The 26,479-nt window shown below is 40.2% G+C and overlaps 1 long non-coding RNA gene across 1 annotated transcript in view; it reads right to left on the minus strand.

Annotated features, from left to right (window-relative positions):
* LOC136553405 (uncharacterized) overlaps positions 1–25,228 on the minus strand; it is a 78,413-nt gene extending 53,185 nt beyond the window's left edge. Inside the window, exon 1 of the long non-coding RNA XR_010783150.1 lies at positions 25,124–25,228. This is a non-coding gene — a long non-coding RNA (uncharacterized lncRNA). The remainder of the gene's footprint in view (positions 1–25,123) is intronic.
* Between the last annotated feature and the right edge of the window lie 1,251 nt (positions 25,229–26,479).

Consider the following 26,479-nt stretch of genomic DNA (forward strand, 5'->3'; position numbering starts at 1 on the left):
AAAGAACTCTTTCATTCAAAAAATAGATCTATATGTGCCTTCTATATTGAAGATAAAATACTTCAAAGGGAATTTTCCTTAATATCCCACTACAGTGTTGTTTAAGTATTTACAGAGCTGTTGGATGGACAACTAACTTGTGGCACCTTCATCCTGGAAAGCAGGTGAGAAAACTCAGCAGTTTGCAACCTTCTCACTTCTAGGAACTGTATGGCTATACATCTGAGATTATCAGGGAAGTCTCTTCCGACTCTCAAGTCAGCAGGCAAGGCCATGCACATAGGTTTCTGGGAAAATGAAAGCTCTGATCCCCAAACCACTCACCTAAGATGGGCTGTAAGACCTTAGCAGTTTTGCAGGAAAAAAGCTCCAGAAATACTAACATGAAGATACATGCAAATCTGTTTTAAAGGAAACACAATTTCCAAGACAAATCATTTTCCCCTAAACTTATTACACTTCTTAAATATGTCTGTGTATAGAGCTTTCATTATCATTCCTGTCCAGCTTCTTTGTTTTTGCTGTTTTCATTCCTGAAGGCTGCTGCCTCAAGCTACTGATTTCATCAGACAAGTTTTCAGAAGTGACACAAGCCATACCTGTATGAATGATGAAACCTTCTGTGTTTTTTGATGCTCTAGAGCAAAGCAAACTAAATTTTAAACATATTCAAGTTTGTTTCTGGCTTTTCTGCATTTTCCCTTAAAGTAGCCCCACAGACCTACCTTAATTTTCTTTCACTAAGCTCAACTGTGCATTTCTATGGCTTAACTGTATTTAAGCACACCACTATATCTTTGAATAATGAATTACAGTAAAATATAAAAAAAATATTGTGGAAATACTAACTTCAAGATATAGTACAATAAGGATATATGCTTATTTTTTTAATGATTAATAGGTGCACAACATGGGAGAAAAAGGAACCCAAAGAAGCCATGAGAAAATAATGTAACATAACCCTGACTTCATTACATGTATTTGACTACTTGATTTGTCAAAGTAGCTCAGAAATGGACTAAGTTATTTTTAATAACTGCTTTTAATCTTTTAGACAGTAAATTGGCAAATTTGACCTTTAATTTGTATTCAACACATTGATCTTGCACAGTGATAATGTCCATCATGTGAAAGAAAACAAAATTCTGAAGTCCTGTCTCTCTTTTAAGGGTTCTTGCATCAGTTTTTAAGGAGTATTGCTCTAAGCTAGGCAGGACAGGAGAGAACCCCTTGTACCAATAAAGTCTTCCAAATACTAAGTTTATGGAAAATTTCCTAGATGAAGAAACCCAACCTAATTCCTATGACCGCAGGCCACAAACTGTATCAACATGGTGTTTCCGCCAAGACAAGTGTTGTCATCACATTGCAAAGCTCCCATACCTTCTTGGTGATTTCTCATGTGCATGTGGAGATCCTCACAGCACTGACTCCTTCTTCTTCACAGCACAGCCAACAAACTCCAACTCTCTCTTCAAGCAGCTAACCCACTCCTTTGTGGCACTCTTCTTCTTATCGGACACAGCTGTGGCTTATTAAGGGCAGGCCTGTTCCTAATCTTTGGTGGTTAGTGCAGCTGCAACTCCTCAGGTGTGAGATTGCCTTCTGTACTATTTTCTCTTACATTCTATCCCTCCACAATTTCCCCTTTTCTTTTAATTACAAAGTTGCAGCATCTCTGGAAAGATATGTTTGAGTAATTTGATATTATAACATATTCATATATCTCACTTAGGACTAACGGTATACAAATGTTCAGGCAACAGGTCACAGCAAGAACATACGTTTCTAAATTCTGATTTAGTTTTGCTTTTCACAGTCTAGAACATCAACCTAAGGCTTTTCATAAACTAATGCTGTGTTCTTTTCATAAACTAATTCTGTGTATCTTTTGCAGGGCCCCTTGCAAAAGATAGTAAACCCAGTATAAACACCTTTTGTGTAATTTCTATTTAACTTTGGAATAGAAATTGACTGTGCACTGACTTTGATTCATTACTGAAACTTACATTTACTCAGAAACTCTTATACTTGCACTTCTAGAACATTAGCAATATCAATAGCTGTACAACTTTTTAAGGCAACTCACAAGAATAAGTTAAAGGCTATATATTAGGATAATAACAATTCAACAGTTAGATAATTTTATCAATAGCTATAGAACTTGTACAACATCGATCCAGTATCTGTCAAGTGTACTTATCCTTATGGAATATAAACTTTTACACTTATGCCTAATCAAAGATTAATAGTTGCAATTCACAAACAAAATGCACATGTTCCATCAGCAAGCAGATACACCATACTGAATGATAGAGCTACTCTGCCCCAGCTCCAACTGCTGCTTTACTAATTCTCTCCCTTTTACACTTCTTTGTTGTATTAGTTGGTCACTGGAAGCCTCTCTTGCCCTGCTCTGTTTTCCATGTAGATGGAACAATCTGTTCTTCACTTGATATGTTATTTCCCATTGTGTCCCCAGCAGCTCACCTGTACCCCAGGTGGCAAAATCTGTCAGGTCGGGACCAGGCAGCATCCCCTGCTGCTCTCAATGCTACGCTGGGCTCCATCTCTGGCTGCACCTCGCCCTACAGCCCATCCCGAATCACATTGGGTTACTGTGGATTTGCCACTATACAGTTTTAGAGGGCTTCTCTTACATATTGTCTGCTCACGTAGCAGTGACTTTCCCATTGTGTCCTGCTGCACACACTATGCCATTCTGTGGGAACCTGGCACCGTCCTGGGTCCCCTCTGGACTGTGGCCGTACCTTGGCAGGGGCATGGGGCTTGCTCCAATGCACCAAATAAGCAAAGTGTGTAGTATCTGCTCCTCATATCCATCACCCTTCTCCTTGAGGGTAGGCCTCATACATAGTCCAGACTTCTAGGCTCCCAGGTCTGCCTGGCTATAGCTCATCTGGATTTTTAGGCTCTCAGGCTCTTGGTCTGCCTGACTCCACCATCTTATTTCTCTCAGGTCTGCAGTCATCTTCCTGAATCACCTTAGGATCACGTTGCTTAATATTTAAGTCCTTTTTTCCAAATCACCATGGGATCACCTCCTTACTGCTCTCTCTACAGTTCTCTACCCAAATCACCATGGGATCACATCAGAATCACCAACTGTTATCATAGTAGTGCAAAGTTCCCATACCTTCTCGGTGATTTCTCATGGGCAGCTCCTCACAGCACTGACTCCTTCACAGCACAGCCAACAAACCCCATCTCTCCCCTCAAGCAGCTAATCCACTCTTTTGTAGCACTCTTCTTCTTATTGGACACAGCTGTGGCCTATTAAGGGCAGGCCTGTTCCTAATCTTTGGTGGTTAGTACAGCTGCAACTCCTCAGGTGTGAGACTACCTTCTGCACTATTCTCTTGCATTCTCTCTCTCCACAGATAAGGGTGAAATTGGAAACGGAGAAGAAAGGTATTTAGTTGAAGACAAGGTTTGGGGCAAAATGTTTTGGAAAACAATTCCACACTGCTGCAGAAGTTTTAAAGTGAAGTAACCCGGATAGTCTAACACAAAAATTCTGTTGCGGCTTCATTTTGTTTCTAGCAAAAGCAACTAGTTTTATATTGAACTTCTTATTAAAAAAAAAAAAACCAAAAAAAAACAAAACCAAAAAACAATAACAACTTAAAGTGGCACCTAGTTGGTTTTAACATTTTGCTCCAATGATTAAATTTTCCAGATTCTCAAAGCCTACAGCATCTCCACCTTCTATCAAATTATGATGTCAAGCATCACCAAATTTCACAAACAGGCAGTTAGTCAAGCCTGTACTGATGACACATGCTACAGAACTGGCACCCAAATGGCCAGACAGGCTGTCTTAATTGACATCTGCTCCTATTTCAGCACACGAATTATCCTCTTGGGTTATCCCATCTTCAGCTGCTTCACAACAGATGTCAGCTCATCATTTATCTATTCCACCATTTCCTCCACCTTGTGAGGTGGAGGAAGTGAACTGCACTTTTACTATCCCAAACACCTGTTCCAAGCAGTAGTCAAATTCCTGACACTGTCCATATTCATTTGGTTTGGCACCATCTGCAACAGCAGTTTTATCTGTACATCACAATTAGTGACAATGAATGACAAAGTACTTTACCCACATAGGTATTGAGACACAATTAATTTCTTCACAAAAAACCCTAATTGCAAAATTCTCTCTTACTATGACTCCCTTGGAAAATGTGACCAGCTTGTGTCTGTTCACAGCAGGTATCTCCCTGCAGTGCTTCCTGACTAATAAATTCCAGGTTTCAGACTGGGTTCCATGAGACTGAGGGATCTCATGCCACTAAATCCAGACAAAGTTACAGACCAGAATAACTAACTTACAGATCCTTCTCCCCTCCCAAAAGTTGCACCATTTGAGATTGGACTTAATCAGTTTTCCTAAAACAGAGTTCTCTCTTTTAAAAAACATTGTGTTTAGAGCTGTCCAGGATGTGTAAAAGCTGGGCTCAGCTTCACCTTTGGCCTGATACATTTCATATGCTTTAAGGGGAAGGGATGCACTTCTGAGTGACAGAGAAGAACCAGAAAATACTGATGCTCTAGAAAACAAGAGGGAAATACCGGTAAATCATCTCAGAGGAATTAGGGAGGGCTCTTTCCAAAAGGTGGGGCAGCCCACAGGCCAGCTGAAATGCCTCTATGCCTATGCACATGGCATGGGAAACAAGCAGGTGGAGCTGGAAACCATGGTACAATTCAAAAGCTAGAACATATCAGGAATAGAGGCTGGGACAGAACTGTAGTCAAAGACTACAAAGTTTTTAAAAGAGACATGTAGGAGCAGGGGTTTTGCGCTCTGTGTTAGGGAAGGGATAGATTGTGAAGAGCTGCCTCTGAAAAACAGCCACAAAAAGGTTGACAGCCTGTGGGTAAAAAATTCAAAGACAGGACCAGCACAGGACACCTGCAGGTGGGGTTCTGATCAGGGGAAGGCCAAGGTCAAGGCCTCCTCCTTCAGATACAGAAAGCATCACACTCCAAGACCTCATCCTAGCAAAGGACTTCCACCACCAGAGCATCTGCCAGGAAAGCAACACAGCAAAAGAAGCTGTAAGAAATCCAAGGGGTACGTCAAGGACAACTTCCTGGTGCAGGCATTGGACAAACCAACCAGATGAAGAGCACTACTCGACCAGGTGCTCACCACAGTGGATGAGCTCATTAAAGGGGTTGGGACTGGAGGCAGTCCAGGCTGCTGTGACCTGGTTGTGGGTTGACAAAATCAATGAGGTTGGAAAAGACCCTGAGTGCATCGAGTCCAACCTGTGACCAAACATCACCATGTCAACATCAGACCACGGCTCTGAGTGCCACATCCAGTCTTTTGTTGAACCTTTCCTGTTCACGATCTCAAGGAACATGGGCCTGGTGAGGAGCAAAGCCAGGGCCATTAACTTGGAAAAAAGGAGACCAGTAGTTGAAACTAACATGAACTAGAAAACACTAATACCAGACAGAAGGGCTAATAATAGGGTGTTTTAACTGAAAATGATTTTGTGATGCATGAAACATTTGGGAGATCACATCCATAAACCTTCTGAAAGGTAAAATAATTTTGGGAAGGTTTTTCACTTTGGGAAAAAGCCTTCAAAAGCTAGGGGAAAGCTTAGCTGGGCTTATATACAGCATAAAGCACTGGAGCCTCCAAAGAGGAAGCACTCGTGCCTTACTTTTGCTGCTGGCCCCGGAATGAAGGGAGCTGTGTGGTGTGTCCCCGTGGGGAGTAGGGGCAGCACTACTCCCCCAGGAGCAACAGGAGCCAACGTGGGTGCCTTCCTCTCTGCCCTGTCAGCTCCAGCTGTGAAACAGCACACACAGGTGACTTGTTCCACAGTTAACTGGGGTTTTGTTTAGTATTATTGGTAAAGCAATAATCTTGTTTAATACAGCAGCTGAATTAAGCAAGGCTTTGTCTGCTGCCTTTGCAGACTGGCAGCCATGGTGATCAGTCACAACTGTCAGAACTCACTCGGACACAAGCTGGTGCTCCGTGTGTGGGCACTCCAAGGCACTGAGGGCTGGGAATCAATCCCTGTGCTGGCACCAGGGCTGCCCTGGCAATCCAACACACAAGCTGAGTCATTTCTTCTAAAAATACCAGTGTCAGTGTTTCCTTGAGGAACTCCAGAGCAGATTCTAGAGATTAAGATGGTAAAAGATAAGACAGAGATCTCAATATCTGGCAAATTTCTAATTGTAAAGAAAGAGACACCAAATGCCAGCACACTTTTATTTTAAAAAACTGATGCAGGTAACTATAACCTTAACACTTTCTTATCTTAAAATACCAACATTCTTGTTTTCAGTTACTGGAATTTTAAAAATTCATACCTACAGTGAAAGAATTTCCAAGAAAACCAGTACTAGAGGTTGTCTCCAACTACTTTGGAACTTCAACTGTTTTCAAAGTAAGCTGCTTCTTTGGTACCTATATTACACACAAGAACATAACTCATAGAAGCACTATTGATGATACGAAATCAGTAAAATCATAACAATACTATCATCACATTTATGACAACCTACCACACAAAACCCTCAAACCCACCAATCATTAAAAGGATGCTCTAAAATTCACAAACAGTCATGGAGTTCTGTCAAATCTGACACTGCTCCCTGCCCAAGTTCTTACAATGCACTAATCAGAAGATACATTAATGTGTTAGCAAGCCATTTGTAAACTGAAATCTGAAATTAATGGAACAAATAAAGACCAAAAGGTACCTTCTGGAATTCAAGGGTACTTAAGGACAAAGATGAGAAAGCTTGGCAGAAGGGATGCTATTTTTATGGCTAAGGATAGGTGGTGATGGAACGATGAATGGAACATGAATTTATGGGAGAACAAGAGAATAGATGATAATTGAAATAATGTAAACCTTCTAAATTATATCCTGAACCAATTTTCATCATGCTAACAATGAAGAGAGGGCATTAATCCCAGACCCAGAAAAGTAATTAGGCATGATTCCCAGATCTCCACTGGAAGTTTGTAACCCAAGCATCCAGGTTTAACCACCAAGGTTCAGTATTAATCAAAAACAATTTAGATGCCATCTATGCATTTGTTGTAGGTATTTAATGCTTAAATGCATTTTAAAAATTCACAACTATTCCTGAAACTGCTGAGATGTCTAGGGCAACAAAAGTAAGAAAACTTTCATAGCTCATATTGCTAACTTTATTTGAAAAACTTGCACAAAGCCAAGACCACATTACTCAAGAAATGCTACTATAGTTGCTAAAATATCACAGAATTATCTGATATTAAGCTCATGATAATTTACACTTATCTGTTAAGTAACAACAACAAAAAATTATGACAAGTTATAGCTCGTGTGTAAGCTGTACAAGAGATTAATCCAAGTTTCCCATATTATTGTGAGGGTGGTAAGACACTGGAACAAGTTGCCCACGGAAGTTGTGGATGCTCCATCCTTGGCTGTGTTCAAGACCAGATCAGATGGAGCTCTCTGAGAATGTGGTCTAGTGTAAGGTGTCCCTGCCCACAGCTGCAGTGTTGCAACAAAATGATCTTTAAGGTCCCTTCCAATCCAAACCCTCACATGATTTTATTATACCCATGTAGTTCCACAAAAATTCTTGTGGTTGTCCCAAAATAGCATGCACATGCAAATCTTGCAAACACCTTGGTATCTTCACACAAAATGAGAGCTGACATCTGCTTTAATTGGTTTATGACATGCACACTGAGAATGTCACGTAAGATTTGCAAAGAAACCAAATTTTGCAAGAGCAGCTCTTGCAGCAGCAGGGAACCTCCCTGGGACTGGGACACGAGACAGCAGCACCATCCCAGGTATGGCTGCACAAAGGCTCCTTCCTCCAAAACTCATACAGAGAAGAAAGAACAAAGAAAGGGCTTCTCCAATCAAAAAATGAACTTCAGAGCATTATGACCTGCAGGCCACCAGATTTTCTCAGATCCCTCTAAATAATTTGAGTAGCATACTTTACAAAATAGAAAAACAACCCCAAAACAAACCAACCAACCAGACAAACAGAAACAAAACCAAAAAATAAACCCAAGACAACAGTGTTGCTTTTCCAGGTCCTTCTCTTGGTAGAAGCATTCTTTCACAAAAAACCTAACAAAAACCAAAACCGAACACCAACACGAAAGCTCCCCTAAACCAGCCCCACAAACAGTTTCCCCACGCTCGTGCCCAAGGTCACAGCACGCCATGTCTTGGGGCCGAGGCGGGGGGGCGGTACGAGGACTCGGGGCGCGTTTGGGGCACACCCGCCCCTCCCACCCCTGCCGCGGCCGCGGAGGCGGGCGGCGCGGGCGGCCCTGCGGCGGAGCGGAGGAGCGGGGCCCGGTGGGCGGAGGCGCGGCGGGGGTGCTGAGGGGCGGCCGCGGCTTTCCCGCCCTTCCCGCGGTCCCCGCCAACAATGGCGGCGCCCGCGCGCGCCCAACGGTCCCCGGCCGGGCCCCGCCCTCTCCAGAGGCTCTCGCGGGGGGAGGGGAGGGGCGGGGCTCGCGCCCGGGCCAGCGCCCCGAGATGCGCGCGCAGCGCCTCTCCGCTTTCCCTTTCCGCTCGCGCCGCTGGGACGTCACCGTGAGGGGCGGGGCCAAGGCGGGAGGGCGGGGGTGGCGGCCGCCGGCGGCTCGCGGGGCGGCAGCGCCACCTGGCGGGCCGCGCCGCGCCGGCCGGGGGCGCGCCCTAGCGGGCAGGAAGGGGAGCGCGCCCTGCCGGGCAGGAGCGGCGGGAGCTGCCGGGGCCGCGCTCCGGGGCCCGGCCGTGCCTCGCTCGCCGGCCCCGCGCCGGGAGCGTCGCCCGCAGAGGCTCTGTGAGGAGAAAAGCCGCTGCCAGCGAGGAGCGGCTCCTGCAGGGGACGAGACTGAGCCCCGGAGCCGCCGCCCGCTTGCCCGTGGGAGCGCTCGGCCCGTCCCCGTTGCCGCCAGGGTGCCCCGGGACCGGAGGGGCGGCCGAGCTGGCTCTGCCTCCGGCTTGCCCCGAGATCCTCCCCCATGGTGTGGAAACTGTCGCAGCCAGGTGTAGCTTTGCCCCTCCAAGAAGTGACATTTCCATAGCGCCCTGCCTCAGGTTCTGCGTATGTCAGAGCACTTCGGCTGGAAAGACGTGCCTCATGCCTAGGCTGGGCGTGCGGAGGCTGCTGCGGATGCCCTGGCTGCACAGCTAAGCAGAGGTACACAAGGCTAAAAAGCAATCGGAAGCAGATCTTTCATTTCTGGGCTCCTCAGTGCAAGGGAGACACAGAGCTCCTGGAGCAGATCCAGCGGAGGGTTGCAGGGGACTGGAGCATCTCTATTCAAGGGAAAATTGCAAAGTGTATCAAGGGAGTGGAGGAACATCTCTCTTGCCAGGAAAGGCTGAGGGAACTGGCCATATTCAGCCTTGAGAAGAGACAACTGAGAGGGACTTCATCAATGTCTATGAGTTTCTCAAGGGAGGGTCAGAGGATGGACCAGGCTGTGCTCCATAATGCCCAGCAACAGGACAAGAGGGAAGGAGCAGAAACTGATCCCCAGGAAGTTCCACCTGAATATAAGGGACTTCTTTTCTGTGTGGGTTGCCAAGCACTGGAACGCATTGCCCAGAGGGGTAATCTGGTGGAATGTCCCTCAGGAGAGATATTTTCAAAAATATTTTTGCAATTGCATACACTGGTGAGAAGTTCCTGCTTTTATGTCCAAGGCTACAGTTGCTACCATAAGAGTATTGCACTTAATTTTTTTTCCCCCTTGGTATTTTAAGAGAACAAAGTCATACTGTTCTGGCTTTGCGTTGCTCAGCTGCTGTGACATTTCTCCCACAACTTCTGAACATTTCAGATACCTTCAAGCCAGTTTGGAATATGGGAAGAAATATCAGGGACAACCAAGTTGAATTAAAATATTGACTGTACTAGAGACAAAAGTGATGGCCCACTATAAAACTAAGGATGAGATAAAACACAGTATAATTTTTTAATAGCTGCTGATTAACTTATTTATGTGTGCTAATTTGCCAGGCAGTGGGAAGTTACCACTAGGTGAAGCACATATTGTTAGTCACTTGCCAGAGTCATGGAGGGGGGTGCTAGGGACATTCTGGGGGAAAGGAACTAGAGAAGACATTGGCAATGTTGGGAAAATAGTGGGAAGTAGAAACTGGAAATAATACAAGAATAGGAAAGGACTGGAGTATGATGGAAAGCAGTGAGAGGTGTGGAAAATTTTGGGCAACAGGAGGTCCTGGAAGGGGTGAGGCAGGAGGCATTAATTCTGCAGAATGTCAGGGTGGTAATCTTAAATCTGAAAAACATTTTGGAACAATTATTTACTTTTCTGAGATAATCATCATGGGGTGATTAGGTGAATTCTGTAGAAACAGTAGGACAATAAATTTTCACTTCCTATCCTGAGACGCTTGATTTTATAAATGACCTTTTTTTTCTCCTCATGAAGAGCAATTAGTCCCCGATCAAGAAACTGAAGAAAAATACATTACAAGGGTTGTTCAGAGCTTGTTTGCTGATTTTATAGGATTTGTATCATTCATGTCATATGCTCTTTTATTCTTTCATAATCAGCAAAGGGGTTTCTCAACAGCTTCTGTTTAGGTGTCAGTCTTGCCAGGTTGCTCCTTGCAGAGCACTCAGGGAGTGCAGTGAACTTCATTAGGTGCCTGTCTCTTGTGGCCAAGGATCAAGACAGGGATTTAGTTAGTCCCTTTCTGGATGTTAGGCAGGGGAGGAACAGTGGATTAAAAAATATTGAAAGAAAATTATTTTTTGTGGCAAAATTGCGGCAGACGAGTGCAATTTTTGAAAATCTTTTCTGGAAAAAAACCCATCATTGGGAATGAGGAAGGAAACAAAATACCTCTGTAACTAAAATTACAGTGTAACACAAACAATACATTATATATTTTTTTAAGTTTTGAGTTGGCCAGATTTAAAGGGAGGTGGGAGTAAGTTTGAAATCAGAAATACCATTATGCTTGGTGACTAGATAAAACTAACTCCAGGTATAATTTATGGTAGATGTACATTGCTCAGTTTTAATGTTTTGTCTCCCCTTGTTTTGAACAGGCTTTGGTTGTAGCCTTTCAATTATAAGAAGCTTGTCAAAGTGACATAAGGACACCCATCAGAGCAACAAATAAATCTCCTTGTATACATTTTTGGAAGTGAGAACGATGAGTAAGGAGGCAAATTTTTTTTTCATTGTCTTAACTTTCTTAAATGCCTGCACTTAATCAGATGGGATCTCCCTCTGGAGCTCTTCAAAGACATCAGTGTCTTTTCCTCAACTGTGTAAGAAATTTATGTGCTTCATTTGACAGCCTGCTTTCTCTATAGCGTGGAAACTAGATACATTCCCTAACACCCAGATCCAGATAATGTTCTGCTGATGTCTTAACTCTGTGTTAAGGCAAGATGTGCTGTACTCCATCCCCACTTTCACTCCTTCTGGTCTTCCTCCTACATTCCCAGTTTTTCTGCAAGAAAATTATAAGAGCTGCAGCCTACTCCAGCAGCCCCCATGGATGATCAGGAACCATAGATATTTAAATATCTGAGTGTCAGAGAATTAATCACCTAAACTGCAGAGATCAGATTTCATTCCTCCCTGCCTAGTAAAACTGGCAAAAGCTTTTAACCTGAAGAAGCAAAGGGTCTTACACATAACATCCTGAACAAGCCATTGGCTGTACTTGGGACATGTCTTGCAAGTCAATTCTCTGTGTCTCTGCTTGGGGATTTTTTGCCATCTTCTGTTTGGTAAACTGAAGTATCTATTTCTGCTACCTGCCTATGCTAAAAGCTGCAGCATCAGGTGTGTTACTATAATAATCTGCTGTGGTTTATGCTTTTTTTTTCTCTAAATGACAAGAATAGCCATGAAAAATATAGAAACTAAGAAGCTGAAGGAGTTGGGCAGAATTTTAAAGCTGAATTAAGATAATCACATTATGCACAAGAACAGTCATCCCTTATTAATGTAGTGTGTAGTTTTATATTGTTAATTATTAATGCTACTTATGTACCTATAGTGTTCAGAATTTGAACTACATTTCTTCTTTCAGAAGAAATACATAAATACCTTGTGAGTGATCAAAACAACTTCCAGAACTTTAACTGTTCATGGTATTTGTACTTATTAATGATATCTGTAAACAGCTGAAGCCCTGTCTTGCTAGAATTAAAAAATAAAAAAGTAAATGTTGTGAAGTAAATGTTGTATTATTATTACCACATAATACTGACTGCATATGGTGAGTGCATATATGTATAATACTGACTGCATAATATTTTGCTGCCCCTGGACATCTTACTTTATGAAGACTCTTTTGTGACTCTTTTAGTCACAAACAGAAACAAAATAGTGACTATATATTTTAGCATGTCCTTTTTAACTTGGGAAGAAGATAGCTCACTAAAAAAACCTAAACCACTTTCTGTTAAACAAATCAGTTTGATCTCAATTTTTGAAGAAAAGATGCTTTGATAAAGCAGCCTTAGGCATTGTTCCTGAAGGAAAAGAATAGTTTACATGTTCCCAGAGCTTGTAAACATATTGCTTATACCATGTTAGTGTTTTTGTATAACACATAGGTAGGAAAATGAGGCCTGGAGATCAAAAAATTCTGTCTTGCTGTAAGAGTATGATGGTCACTAAATAGGAAAAACTACTGTTACCAGAACTTTAAGGTTCAGGCATGTTCCCTGTCCCTTGCTTCAAACATCATCTCCTGGAATACGAAGGGTTGAGGGACAACAATGATCTGTAGCAACTACTTTTAAAATATACAAAAGTTCTGCAAAATCTTCAAAATACAAATGCACTCAAGAAGTTCTGAGGCAGGTGAAGCTGAAAACATGAGCCTGTCCCGGGGTTTCACTTACCAAGAGTTAGCCTGACTGTTACTGACTTCCAGTTCTAGCATAACTTGTATTTTGGAGCACTTCAGTTTTATTTGTATTTGCCTGGCTCTTTGTTAAGTACCTTAACTGAAAGCATTCAAAAATTCTGTTTATCCTTGTTAAGGTATTTGGTAAGCTTTATTTATAAAAGTAATAGTTATTAAAAAGAGCAGGAAAATATTGCTCTTTGGAATTACAAGGAGAATTACAAGAAAGAGCAAAAAATCCCCCTGCTATGGGATGATTACCAGCAGTGATAATTCTATTCACAAATATTTCAGTTCCCTGTGATATGGCATATTTTAGAAAAGCCCCATCAACCACAAAAATCCACATAAAGAAATCCATTGGTATAACTGCAAATAACTGAAACCAAACAATTCCTAGGCTAATTCAAGGATTTCAGCTAGTTTCTCCAGTTACATACTTCAAGTGAGTGTATTTTGAAATGCAGGATACTTAACAGTAGCAATAATAAGCAAAATCTTGCTAGCAAAATGCAGTATAATGTAGAATTGCAAGATCTGCAGGTTTAGGAAGATCTCTAGATATCCTTGAGAGGAAAGCTTTATGTGCACCTGGGGTATATCTGAACATGCCAGGATAAAAGCTGGAAGGATCATAGTTTGTATTTTAGCACACTGTCTTAAGGTAACGCTTGAGGAACTTAAAAAATTTACAAGTTCTCCCAATTGCTCTCTAATCCTGCTCACCTCTCTATAGTCCCAATATGATATTGCCATCCATAAAAAAACCCCAAAAACCCAAACAACAAGCCAAAACCTAAAACCCCAAAACAATTCCAAAGGGAATTGCTCTAGACAACTCTTAAATGGGAAAATGTGCATAAACTGATCAGTGTACAGTTTAGCCCTGGTGGAAAAACCCTGCTTAGACAATGTAGAAACCAGCCTGGTTGCAGCCCACCCAACATATATTTGAATTTAAAATTTAAAATGCCAAAGTGATAGCAATTTCAGATCTTACATGACAAGTGATTTTCTTTTCTTTTAATTGATATTTGTCAATGCATCGACTTGAATTACCTTTTAAAGACAGCTTAATTTTGCCAGCTTTCCTCTGGGTAAAATACCTGTACCTACAAAGCTCCTTAGTAGCCCACCTAGCATGCTGCTGGAGGCTCCTGACATATCACAGCCGGGGTAAGGAATTTTTCACTGTCATGGAGAATTTTGAATCTTTGGGGAGTTTTTTTCTGAACTAAAGTAACCTCAAATTTAAAAATAATTACTTCCTTTGCAAAATGGAATGCTTTTATTTTTCATGCTATACTTAGGAGGTTGGGGTTTTTGATATATACTGCCAATTTTAAATTGGATGCATAAACCAAATGGTCCTTCTCAAATTTGTACAGTTTTCAACCATACTTGCCACTCTTACAAATTCCTTTTGATTTACGTTAGAATTAAATGCTGTGTGTTCCAAGGTGATTGTGTGAGCACTCCTTAGCATTTGCAACCATTTGAACACAATTTCCAAATAAGAAAAAAGCACCCATCAGGAAGGCCTAGTCTTTTTTATTATTATTTTAACTTAGATATCTTCATTCTGTTTAATGCTACTTAAATTCATCTTCTTAAGAACTTTTTACAAAACTGGAAACATTGCACACAGGAAAAGATGATTAGAGATAAAAACTCTGAATGTATACATTCCAATTTATAGCAATTCTAACTATTTTAAAGTTTGCTATTATTTTTTGTTCGTATTCATGGTAAATTCTTTTACTTGAAGAAGTGGCAATTTTAGAGTTTGCTGTCTGTCATTCACATGCAAAATGCAAGCTTTGTCATGTCTGAAAAGTTTGGTTTCAAAAGCATTTTCTGAACTTCTATAATTTGTTTTTGCCTTTATTTCAGAAAGACCTGAGTTTGTCTCTGCTTGCTTGGAATACTGGGGGTTTCCCACTAAGGCTTCTTAATCTCATTTCTCTCTTTCAATTTTATTTTTTTTTTAGCATCAGTGGCATTATGTGTCCCCCAAGACAAGGCTTGGACAATTCAAGATAGCACTTGATCTGTTCTAAACAAAACACAAAACAGAGGGGTATCTTGATAGCCCCCTGCATTAGAAATGCATCATAGTATTGCAACTTTTATTTTAAAAAAAGCCTCAGGGTCTTTGGAATGTTTCTGTCTTCCAGGTAATCTTTTTTGGTTTAGTCATTTTTTATCTCACAAACATGAAATTTTTCCATGTATCACTAGTTATTTGTAATATTCTGGAAAAATCTGCAACACAGCAGATTAAAGTACAGTTTGAGGTGAACTCTCAGAGTTTAGATCCTTAGTCGCACAAATTCTTGGTACTCCACTTCCCCTCAGTTTAGGCACCTATCTTGTCATGTTAATAAAAGGCAGTCTGTATATTCTTGCTTCTAGTTACTGGCTTTGTGTACTTTTCTCTTGATCTTGATATGTGGTGTACATCGTAAAAAATAAAATACATACAAGTTGAAGTGTTCTGTTCTTTCTTGGTAGGTTTAGCAGCTTTTCTAACATTTTAGTTTAAGTAAATCAGACCCCAGACTAACTGCCAAGGTTTTTGCCACGGTGAAAAATCCTCATTATGTAAATACTGAAGTGTCACCCTTATACTGCTTGAATAGAAACAATAAATAGTAACTGCAAACCTTACAGTAATTTATCTACCATATCACTAATTGCTTCATCACAAAGATTGGATTAAAGCCAAAGTTTCTCTGCACATACATTAGAAATGAGCTGTTAAATCTGTGATGCTAAAACATTACCTATTCTAGACCTGATCTTTGAAAAGTTGGATTGATAGTCTAAATGCCAAAGAACTTAAGAATCCATAGAAATCACACAAAGAGAGCCCAGTAATCCAATGTAAACATCTGGTGAGATTTTACTGAAGTTAATTTCTGGAATAAAAAATATTTCAAATGCAGACATAGACTTCAATGCCCTGTCTGATTTATTTCAGGAGAACTCCAAGCTAATTCAGGGGAGATTGTCCTTCTCTGCACTGCAAAAGTCTTAGCTCTGAGATAAGACTGATTCAAAACTGGGGTAGAGTTTTCCAAGAGCATCAGTTTGTACAAAAGCTAGGATAGAAAGAACAATCTGTTTCCATTTTTATTACAATTTGTAATACTCTATACTTGGAGAGATTAAGGAAAGGCTTGAGGCTTAGGACACTTTCCTGTAGAAAGTAACCACAGAAGAATGCCGTAAAATGAAATCTCAGATCTGTCAACTCTCAATAAAGTTCATTACATTTAAATTTTTTTAATGTATCTCTAAATTGGGTTCAGTCATGGATCTCAGTGTTCACACAGATTTCTGGTTGTGTGGTAGCCTGCAATGTGGCAGTACCAAAGTGCTCGTAGATCCCTTAGCAAGTCAGATCATACCAGTTGGGGTCCCATGGCCCTACCAAAGAAATATGTCTGTTACAATATCAAGCTAACATTACTTTATTAAAATTTCATGCCAAGAAGGACAGAGGGATCCTAGCTGTATCACTAGAGTCTGATTTTCGTTAACTGGACATATGTTACCTAGAAAGAAGTTTCAAAAGCACCTAAATGCCTTATAGGAAGTGCTACAATCTTCCAGTGGGACTTCTGTGTATGAAGAAATCTGTAACTCATTTTTCTTAATCCCTTTCAAGAACTTTTACATATTACAAAATATACTTTGCAAGGTTGTTGATGCAGTGAAGTTCTGTGTCTTTCTGGTTTTTTTGTTTGGTTGGTTATTTTTTTCTCCTCTGCTGTACTGCAGTTCTATTGGCTGACTTGAAAAGCATACCAAATCCTTGTTTGTCAGCCAAACTAGCTTTAAAATGCAACCCTTCCCTGGTCTCCTCATCTTTTGTGCAAGTTTCTGATCTCAAAAGTTCTGCTTACTGCCCGTCCCACAGTTTATCCAGTGTCTCCATCTGTTCCTTGAAGAAATATCTTAATTTCAATGATAAGCAGATTAACAGATTTCTACATGCTTCTTCTGGTTCCCTGCACCTAAGACTCAGTCTGTAATTCTCACAGGTGCCTCTTCCCATGCTCTGACAGAGGAATGTTGTTCATCACAGCCTTGACTTAGGTCATATTCTTTGTTGACTTTTTCTCTCCTTCTGTAGGGATACATGAAATATTTGAATGGGCTCACATTACACAGGTTCCAGATATTTTGAGATACTTTTCAAGAAGAATCTTAAAACACCTCTTTTATTTTATGGTCCCAGTGCAACCATAAGCACCTAATCTTTTTTTATGTTTTCTGGCAAGACCAGTAGTAATATTGCTCTTTCCTGAGGTGGCCTTACGATTCTAAAATATTCAAATACACAACAAATAAAGTAGCCAATATTTGAAAAAAAACATAACTCACAAGTAGTGAATATGTTCCCCCTTTAGTATAAAACATCTGTTGTGTTAACTGTTTAGTCTTCTGAAGCTTTACAGATAAATAAAAACAACAATAATAAATATAAACAATAAACAGTGCACTAATGCTCTTGAACACACTAAAGTAGGGGTTCCCAAAATGCTGTTTTGTGGGGTCTTTTAGTGTGTGTGCATGGGCTTTGGTGAGGCTGTGCAACAAAATTCATTGGCAGTTCAGTATCCTCTTGGAAGAACAGCTATAAAGGTCTACACGTTAACTTGAACAGCCCAAAGGTTTCACACTCTGCAAGGTAACTCAGTAATCTCACCTTCTGTAACATATATATTATATATATAAAATATATGTATAACCTAGTTCAACACCAAGTTGAAATGCACTTTGTGAATTTTCTAAAGGAATTTGAAAGTCAAGATGAGTTGTCCTTTTGACTAATTATCCAATTTTCTTCATTAGTTTGTCCAGTTTTCTCAGACTCTCACTATGTTAGTAATTTATACTATATCCTACACATTTTTAGAGTGATGGTATTCAGCAAACTGCAGAAGAATCAACTGCAATGCAGCCCTCTGATTTTTTTGAGCTTTAGTCACGCCATAACATGGAGATTTGTTTATCAGCTCTGCTTTTGATAAAGAACAGGTTGTGTCCCCTCATATTACAACTTTTCCCCAGGAGGGTTTTGGCAGAGCCCAAGCTGAAAGGGACTGCTCAGAATAGTCTGTGGGATGCCTTCTAAAAAAAACCAGAGTGCATCCTTTCTCCAGCCTCAACCCTATAGCCACTGATGCCTGCCAAAGATGATCTTGTGATTTAAAATAAGTGTATCTGCTAATGGCAAGTAGTGTATCTTTTCTAGGGCCATATACACTTCTATTTCTTAATTCTATGTTAATCAACACTGAGTGATGCATGCTTATTAAAACTGGCAAGCAGCATGCAAGTATGCTGGAGAGATGAAGGGCAGTAAATTTGATAGCATCTACATGTTCTCCTACATAATTTCAATATACCAATTCTTTTCAGTACAATTTTTAAGCGTATCCTTAAATTACTATTCTTCTTATAATTTACTGTTATTTTCCAAAGTTCCTATAATTTCTCAGTAGAAACAGTCATGTAGCTAATGTCCACAACAAGCAGGACACAACAAATGCCACATTATAATGAGAAATAGTTACACTATTAGGAATAGTGAGGTGACAGAAAAAAGTACTCAATGCAAAATGCTATATTCACCATTAGTCCTTCAAATTTGTGACGCTAATAAAAAATCCTTTCATGAACTTAATAATTAAAGTCCCTAAGCCAGCATTTATCTGACTCTTAATAGTAAAGAGCTGATTGTGATTATTTATTGACTGACAATAATGCATCACTGCTAAAGCAATCAGGAGTTCTCCAACTCCTTTTCCGAGCAGGCAGGAAAGAAGCATAAACACTGAAAAACTTGCAAAGTTCGAGTCACTGTGTCCTTATCTATCAGCTCTCAAGAAAATGCCACTGAAATACAGAAAGTACAAATCTTACAGACACACAAAGGAAATTAGAATGTGTAAAGCTTAGTGCATGACTCCTTTCTTAGAGAAGTGATTTCCCATTTCTCTCCCCCTGATTTCATAGCCTGTTCTCCCTGGGTATTGTTATTTCAGTGCTCAGCTGTCCTACCTGGGTAGATTTCCAGTGTCTGCAGAAGATGACTGAAAGGAGATAATAACTGTATTATTCCTCATGAAGAAGTCATCACAAGTTTGCAACCATTCTCCTCCTCTAGCTTTGGAGTCTCAGTTTCATGGGGTAAAATGAAGTCCAAACTTCCAAAGTATGGGAGGAATGAGAGTAGGAATTTGTACTTTACTCTAATATGTTCCTCTCTAGTTTATGCTCCTGTACAACTGAATTAGAGAAGGAGGTACTATTGCAGGGCAATTTTCAGATAGCTTGAATTCCACCTAAGTTCCACTGCCTCGTTAATGAAAACAGAATAGTACGTCTCAGAAAAGTGCTTCAGAGTGGCTAAGCAAGGCACTGAGCAGAGTGTAAGCCACCCAAGTATGAGGGTAGGAAGCTTACTTTGGCAGCTGTAAAGTACCTGATCACAGATGTAGGCTTGACTGCTGCTCTGTTTTGATAGTTTAAATTGAATGAACTCAATGTAATCTGAATAATGAAAATTCACAGGATCACAGAGTCATTAAGGTTGGAAGATACCCTCAAGATCATCTAGGCCAACCAGCAACCCAGCACCACCATAATCACCCCTAAACCATATCCCCAAGAATCACATCCAGATGTCTCTTGAACACTCCCAGAGATGGTGACTCTACTACCTCCCTGGGCATGTTGTTCCAATGCTTAACCACTCTTTGGGTGAATTATTTTTATAATGTCTAATCTGATCCTCTCCTGGCACAATTTAGGGCCATTTCCTCTCGTCCTTCCACTTGAGACATGTCAGAAGAGACTGACGCCCACCTCACTACACCCTCCTTCCGGGTGCTTTTAAAGTGATGAAGTGTCCCCTGAGCCTCCTTTACTCCAGGCTAAACACCCCCAGCTCCATCAGTTGCTCCTCATCAGACTTGCACTCCAGACCCTTCCACAGCTCCATTGTCCTCCTCTGGACATGCTCCAGCCTCTCGATGTTCTTCTTGTAATGAGGGGCCCAGAACTGAACACCAGATTTGAGGAGTGGCCTCACCAGTGCTGAGTACAGGGGTACAGTCACTGCCCTGGTCCTGCTGGCCACACTAATACTAATACAGGCCAGGATGCCATTGGCCTTCTTGGCCAGCTGGGTACACTGCCAGGTCAGATTCATTGTCAAAGACTCAAAACTTTCTGATTCCTTTCTCATAGGGTACAATTACTTGATTAAAATATTGACAAGTCACACAGAAGGATACATATATTTTAAGGAATGATAATTGACTTTAAGGACTATGGCTTTTGAATAAATTATATGGGACTCATCTCCTCTTCTTGTGACTGCAACAACTGACGGGAGAAGACTCACATTAACTGTGGGATCGAGTGCACCCTCCGTGAGTTTTCAGATGACACAAAGCTGAGCAGTGCACTTGACATAACAGAAGGACAGGATGCCGTCCAGAGGGACCTGGACAAACCTGAGAAGTGGGCCCACAAGAACCTCATGAGGTCCAACAAGTCCAAGGGCTGCACCTGTTGGGGCCGTCCCAGACATGAGCACAGACTGGGAGAGGAACTCATTGAAAAGAGAACTCAGAGGTTCTTGTAGAGGAAAAGCAGGACATGAACCGCAGTGTGTGCTCACAGCCCAAAAAGCCAACTGCATCCTGGGCTGAATCAAGCAGGCAAGATGAGGAACAGATGCTATGGAAACTTCCATATTGCATTTCAGCAAATTATTTCAGTCTAAATCTTGTGATTTAAGCCAATGCAATAATTGTCAAACTTTTCATTTGGCAATGAGTAATGAGGATAAAATTTACCTAACTGTAGTACAAGGATGGAACAAGGAAATCAATGACAGTAAGTGAATAATCAGGGAAAGATAAACTGATCATCCTTTTTTGTTTTTTCAGTAAATGTCTGTTTTCTGAAGTAATTTTCAGAGTTCAGTTGCCTTAGCTTTAAATGTCAAAAACAATGGAGCTTTCACAAACCTCCTTTATGACACTACATTTTTCCTTGAAGATTTACTGATGGTGAAAGGTGATGGCACAGCTCCCCTGCTAACACAATACAGAGCTGCACACAGAGGCTGTCTCTGACATTGTACTGGCCACTCCCATGCCTGTGCAGTCTCCTCCAAAGTCTTTGAACTTACAGTCTGAAGGCCAAATCCTGACAAAGATATTCATTGTGAATGCTACCTCAATTACCTAAATTATCTGTTTCGGTCATCTTGTCTCTCCTGGGGAGTGGCATCTCACTCTTTGTTTGACCCAGCTGAACACAGTAACATTCAATGCAAATATTAGTCCATCATTATGGTGCTTTAAACAAACAAGCAGGTTTGGTTTAGATCTTCCTAAATGCGTTGAAAGAGGCATGGTGTAAATATGAGTGCAGACAGGGAGGCTGCAGAGGGGCTGCTGGAGCACCTAGCAGTCCTAATGGTTACTCTAAGCAGTTCCTTTCCAGCACTTGGCTTTCCTGACTCATCCCATTGTGTCTCAAGGGAGCAAGAAACAATAGAGGAAGCTGTGACAACTCTCTTAGGTGCCCTAAGTAATGTCAACAGCCACAGAAAGCTTTTTGGCTGTTCCAGTTGCTAATATGGGCTGCCCAAAGAAACTATTTGAAATTGCCCCAGAAAGGATTTTAAGTTTGCTTCCATGTTGGTAGGACTATGCTTGTCTCTTTGCAGCACCAACAATATTAGCAGGATTTGTATACAATCCCTGGGGTGAGGGAAGATCCATGACAATTCACACTGTCAAGGGTATGATTTCATAATACTTTCTTATTGCCTAATATCTGTCAAATACCTTCAATTATTTACTTCCCTGAAATGTTACTCCTGAAAGTAACACATATTGTTTTCAGGCTATGTAAGGAAAGGATAAGTTTATGGATGGAAAGTTGAATAGTAGCTCCTGGTTAAATGTAGTCTTCAGCTGTGTCCTGCTCAGTATAGTTTGAAGAAATGACAATCTAGAAAAATGTTATGTTTCAGAAGCTATTCTGAATAATTTATTGCCCCTGGACATAGAGCTGGCTGCGTGCACAAACACCGTATCAAGTTTGTTATGAAGACTTGAAGTTAAACAAGCAAGGAAAAATGGCTGAAGGTGCCACTTCAGAGCTGCAAAAGAATCTCTGGACAGAACTAACCAAATAATCATAAAATTATTTCGATTGGAAAGAATCTCTAAGAACATTTAGTCCAACATTAGCCTAAGTGTTTGGGCAGAACTGTATTGGGCATTAAATGTACTGCTGATTACAGACAGACTCCTGACAAAGAAAAACAAATTGCCAAATTTAGATTTTATAAGGAGGCACAGGAAATATATGTAGAACTGCTGTAAGGGTGGGAACTCGGGGACCATGCTGAATTCATAAATTGAACAGAAGTACCATTTATCTTTTACCATTCAGAAGAGGCAGAAGCCTTTGGAAAAAGAAGAAAGACCATTTTTTTAAAGGCCATCATTATATGAATTGTTATCAGCAGTTTCTTCCACTTGACAGAGTTGGCAGCATACACAAATTGATTTTTTTCCATTTTCCCTCTGCTTGTTTACTGCTCAGTGCACTTAAAGGTTTTTCTCTACTTATTAATTAGAATGAAACAAGAAGTTCAAGAGTTGTCAATGAAACAAGAAATCCAAGAGCGTGTAACAACTATTTAAGAGGAGATTGGGACTCTGCTTGTGGTGACTGCCTGCAAGGGCCAGCGCTTCCTTCTTGGAGAAGGTGGCAGCCTTTCCTCCTTTCTAGAACTCAAATAGGAGGTTTGCAGTCAGTAACAGGTGTATCTGGGTAGGAGTGTCCCTGCAGGATAGATCTTAAACACAGTTTCACTGGGAACTCCAGTAGCAAGGATTTAGCCAGGATCTTGTGCAGGGTGCTCTATATGATTGTCTGTATCTGTATGGCCAAAGTAATCTGTTTATTATATGATTATAAGTTTAAGGTTTAGCAATACCAGTTGCCCTTGTCAGCATTTTTACCTCATGCTGTCTTTATTTATTTGATTTCTTTCCACTAGAAAGACATTTCTCCCTAACACCATTTCTAAACAATAGAAATAAATAACTTGACAGTGACATACATTTGCTTCAACCAGAGTCATGGGGAGAGATTTCAGTCTGCATAGTAATGCATGACTGCTGCTAAAATTTGAGAGACAAGACAATCTTAATATTTATTTTAATTTTTTTAATTCTTGGAGTCTTTCCTTGAATGATGCTACTTATTTTCATAGAAAAAACTCAAAACCAGGACTGCAACATTACATCCAGTTTTTGAAATGTTTTGACACATTTACTGAGATTTACTAGATAATTTCACATGCTTGTCTGGCAATTTATAACCCATTATTTTGCACTACAAGCTACATCCTTGAGTTTATTTTATGGCATAGACATAAAGTAAACTAAATGACAACATCTCCTGGCGTCTCCCTTTTATCTATGAGAATGACCTTCAGTAAAGAAAATCCAAAGGATGTTGTGCATCCATTTTGAGATATATTATTTTCATTAATGTGAATGTTTCTGAGTAGCTGAGGAAGTAAGACCTGGCTTAGGTTAGAAGAACAATGCAATTACTTAATAAACCATGTGTCATGAGAATCAGGGTCAGTATTGCATCAAAAGTTGCACTGTTTGGGAACCATTTTTGGGCCTTGGTCTTCTAATATTATCTGCTGAGAATAATTTCTAAAAAACTGGCTTATTTCATTGTGTGCTGATGGGTTTCTGCAGTGAAGTTGGGATATGTATGAAATACAGCACAAAACTCTCACTCACTTAAGGACATAATTAGTCACCCCAAACTGGAGATAGATTAGTACTAAAGGAGAGAAGCAATTAAGTAATTTACACCATAGTTTTGATGCAAATATGGACATTATGGTCCAAACTATAATCCCTTCATTTAATCAGAAATCAATGAAGCAACTCTATGTTATAAGCACTAGAAGAAAAAAGGACAACTGCAGGCAGAGTAAAATAAAACACATTGGGTAAAAGACTACAGGACTGCAGCCTGGTTTTCAAGGCATAGAGCAGATTTACATGAAAAATAACTTTTAAAAGCTGGAGGAAGGAGAAGAGAGGACAAAAAGTAATGCCTGACCTGCAGGTTAAGATCAGTTTGTGCTGCAAGGTCAGGAACATTGGAATTCTAAGGGTGTGGTTTTGCCCACTATTTGGAGTCACTTCTTAATTTTGTACAAGAACTGAACTTCTCCAATTGTAAATGTGTTTAGCTCCAGTCATTTGGTTTGTCACCAGCTGTGAGCAGGGGGAAACCATGCTTATTGTCCACACTAGTGACAGTTCAGCTGGGAGGCTTCTGTTCCTCCAGTTCCAATGAACAAAGTTAATTTATTCAAAGTTGTTTTGTTTTTGTTTTTGTTTTTGTTTTTTTATGGAAAGGTTGTATATAGTTAGATGGTTTTTATTACCCAGAGTTTTAAATTTTGTCCTGAAAACTTCTGTTTTCATTTTGGCTATTGGTCTATAGAACATTGTGATATATAACACCACAGATTAAAAAAAAACAGAAAAACCCAACCAACCAACCAACCAACCAACCAACCAACCAACCAACCAATTATTATGTACCACTCTTTAACTTGTCCTCTATATTGTTTTAATGAAATATTAGTACAGAAAACAGTTATTAAGTGGAAACAGTGCTGTGGGCTAGGTGGCTCAGTGCTACAGTACCACCACACTAAAAGCCCATTTTTCAGCATGAAGAAATATATTCTGCTCTGAGACTAAATGTGAGCTCTATCCCTTTGGAACAGTCCTCAGACTGTGTGCTGTACATGGCATGATATATGATCTTGTAGGAATGTAGGAAATGGAGCCAATGTTCCCATTTAAATAAAAAAGAAACCAGAAACCCAAAGTTTGAGGTTCAGGCTAAAAGAAGTGTGGTCAATCTGAAGTAAGATTTGTCTAATGAAAAAAACTAGTATACTTTTATTGTAGGTTTAGGTTCTTAATTTTGTGATTCACAATAATTATTACCCTATAACAATTTAAACAACTTCTTTTCCTTCTATAACCAACCCTAAATGACACCACTTATTTAAAACACACTTGAAACTAAAGAGTAGCTTGTATTACCTCCAGCTCCATTTGTTTTTCTTCTTTGTCATGGTCCTTCAATGCCTTTTCAGAATGATTATTGCAGTCTTCTGAATGACAGTTGTGCTGATATTTAGTAAGTTCATGTTTAGCTTGCTTTCTTTGGGAAACATTCCTTCTCTGAAGGCCTTTGAAAAATGCCTCATACAGTGGCAGTTCTGTGAATGTGTCATGATCACCTCTGTTATCTGCTTCTTCCTCTTCAGAAGAAAAATCATCTGGTTCTCCTGCCTTGCAAATATGGAGCTTAGTGCCAGCTTCATGTGATAAAAATTCAAAATCAGAAAATGTGATAGCACATGGTTTGTGTTCTATGACTCTGATCTCATAATTTGCTTCTGGTTTCTTGTCTAAATTTTTTCCTGGGAGCGCTGGCCATTCTATGTGCATGGGAAGGTTTAAAGGGTCTTCCTTTGACATGTGCCTTGTAGAACAGGATAATTCTTCATAAAGGTGCTTTGTCTCAGGCTGGTTGATGGCACTGGCACGCTCTGCAGCCATGCCAAGTTGCAAGGATGTCTCATTGTGGTCCAATAAGGATGACACAGATGGCAAGCTCAGGTCAGATTCCAGCAAAAAATTCTGAAATTCATATGGACTTGTCTGATTTTCTGTCTTTCTTTGGTATTCTTCATACTTGGTTTCCTTTGGAGTTCCCAGGCACTTTGAAGATATAAGATAAGGTGAGCCCTGTTCTTCTTCATAGATGTTAGTTTCCATTCCAATGGGTTTCATCCATCAGAGATCAAAATCACTTCATTCTTGCTTTTCTTAAAACACATATATCTGAATATGTAACCAGAAAGTATATTCTTAGTTTTCCAAAACCATGATCACACAGTCATTATTATTGCTTGGATTCTCATATTAAAACATCTGAATCCTTTCAGCTTCTGAAAAAAAAAAAAAAAAATTAATGACAACATGATTGCAATGGAGCACTCCAGCAAAAGAAACCCTGAAACTTGAAATGTCCATATCAAATTTATTTCAAATGTACTTGTGCCTCTTCAAAAATATTTCATGTATGCAGATTAAATGAACTTAAAACATGAGAATTTTTACTTGTTTTGCTTATAGACTAGGAGAGAAATGGCAAATGCAGAAGTGTTTTTTAATTAATGACTCTAAGTTGGTTATTGACACAGCAGTTCAGAATCATTCAAAGTGATGTTAGACATATGCTTGTTATCTAAACATGCCTCTCTATTCACTGTATTTTCATTGTCTATTAAATCACTGACAACTTTTAGACTGCTCTGATAAAGCTACTAAAATGCCATAGGGAAGACTAAGGGACAAAACACATGGAAATGTCACAGGGAAAACACAGAA

This window comes from Molothrus aeneus, chromosome 2 (genome assembly GCF_037042795.1).
Source record: "Molothrus aeneus isolate 106 chromosome 2, BPBGC_Maene_1.0, whole genome shotgun sequence".
Classification (NCBI taxonomy): Eukaryota; Metazoa; Chordata; class Aves; order Passeriformes; family Icteridae; genus Molothrus; species Molothrus aeneus.